The sequence below is a fragment of the Desmodus rotundus genome, chromosome 9, assembly GCF_022682495.2.
Source record: "Desmodus rotundus isolate HL8 chromosome 9, HLdesRot8A.1, whole genome shotgun sequence".
In the NCBI taxonomy this organism is placed as follows: domain Eukaryota; kingdom Metazoa; phylum Chordata; class Mammalia; order Chiroptera; family Phyllostomidae; genus Desmodus; species Desmodus rotundus.
The window spans coordinates 36,847,629-36,849,611 of NC_071395.1; the positions used below are offsets into that span (position 1 = coordinate 36,847,629).

The 1,983-nt window shown below is 53.7% G+C and overlaps 1 pseudogene; it reads left to right on the top strand.

Annotated features, from left to right (window-relative positions):
• The first annotated feature begins 945 nt into the window (after nucleotides 1-945).
• On the top strand, nucleotides 946-1,733 carry LOC112312289 (exosome complex component RRP4 pseudogene; annotated as a pseudogene).
• The last annotated feature ends 250 nt before the right edge of the window (nucleotides 1,734-1,983 follow it).

Sequence of the window (1,983 nt, forward strand, 5' to 3'; positions counted from 1 at the left end):
TGCACCAGCTCTATTTACAACAGGAACCCGTGGAAAGTTCTCCTGGTCCCACCGAGCTGCTCTCATCAATAAGTCATTGGCACGAGCAGGGTTCTTCCCCAGGGAGCAGCAAAAAGGCAGCTGCCTCACCCTCCCCATGCCCTGGATGGGCCATGCAGAATGACAAAGCTGCTGCTCAGGCCATTTCTCAAAAGGTCAAACAGGTGATTACTGTGTGACTCAGCAATTCCCTCCTAGTTGGAAACGAAGATGAGAACTGAAAATGCATGTACATACGACAATTTATACACGTGTGTTCACAATGCACAATTCACAGCAGCACAATCCACATCGGCTAAAAGGTGGACACAACCCACATGTCCGTCGATGGGTGAAGGGACAAACACAACGTGGTCCCTCCACGCAGTGGAGCATCACTCAGCCACGAAAAGGGGCGAAGCGCTGACACTTGCCACCACGCGATGGACGTTGAACATACGACGCTCAGTGAGAGATGCCAGACACAGAAGACCACACCGTGTGTGATTCCGTGTATGTGACATGTCCAGGACAGAGACAGGAAGCGGGTCAGTGGTTGTCGGGGGCAAGGGGAGGGGGAAGGGGGAACTACTGATTGGGACTGTTTGGGGGGCTGAGGAGGAAGTTGTAGAATTAACAGTACGGATGGCTGCACAATTCTGTGGATGTACTAAAAACCATTGAATGGCATCGTTTATTTTTTCTGCATAGTTTTAAAATGGGCCTTTGCCAGGTTTGTGTACAATTTAATTTATACAATTCAGATGGACATACTAAAGAATCTGTCCCAACTCACCATTTCACTTACTCCACCGATTTACCTTTCTAGAAGCAAACACGTTCCGCGTTCTTTTTTTCCAGCTTTATTGAGGTATGACCGACCCAGGAAAACTGCACTTGTGTGTACTCGTTGGCACCGAGGTGGCAATGCAAACGAGGCTTCTCCCCACTGGCAAGCGTCTGGGTGAGAGCCTGTGCCTCAAGGCCAAGACTCGCTTGGTGCCGGTGACACTATCACCACGGACACAGGCTTCGCGGGGGGCCGTGGAACTTATATGGGGGAAGAGAAATGCGCGTCTGTGACTGGCTCCGTGGAGAGAGAAAACAAGCTGACCTGTGTGAATGCTTTGCAGACCGGATGTGATGGCGAAGCCGGCATCATCCTGAGGGGAGAATCATAGAAGTCCAACAAAAGGGGGGAAGGTGGGGGCCAACCCCAGGAAGGTGAGCCAGTGACGAGAGGGGTTTTGCAGAGGAGGGACCGGATCCACGCTGAGGTCCAGGCAGCGCTCTCTGACCTAGCCGTCTCCCTGCACGCGAGGAGTCTGAGACACGGAAAACTAGGTCAGGCCGTTTTGGTCCAGGTCTCCTTTCCTGGTGACATGGCAGAAGACTCACTTCCATGGCTTGCCTGGCGGTGCCTCAGGGATTCTGGGCAACAACCGCTTCATCTGGATCTGCCCACGCCTGAGCCCAAAGAAGCTGCAGGGGCTCCGCTGCAAACCTGTCTTCCCTGCTGACCCAAAGATGACCTCCCCACTTCAAAACCGTATCCTTGCCTCGCTGGGAACCCGGAGGATAGTGCTGCAGAGAACAGCATCCTGTATTGCTGTGAGGCACCCCTTCCACATCAGATTAAAGACATCTTAAAGGCACGAACAATGGAGGCAACTGTGATGGAAATGCCTCAGAGGATTTTAGAGCAGGAGGGATAAGGAGAAGCATCCGAAGGACAGGACTGAGCCCCCGACTGGAGCAGTTCTTGAAAGTGAAGGGTCTGATCGTGCTCCCTTGTGCGTGGCTCAGCAAAGACCCAAGGCTGGAAAGCTCAGCACTGGGCCTATGGGAGGCTGCCCCCAGCCCACAGTCCTGCTTTTTTCTGTTCAGGGGCAAAGCCTGGGCCAAGGGCCCTGTGGGCTGCCTGCAGATGGAACAGCATGGGGCAGAGGGCGGTTTGGGGGCTCC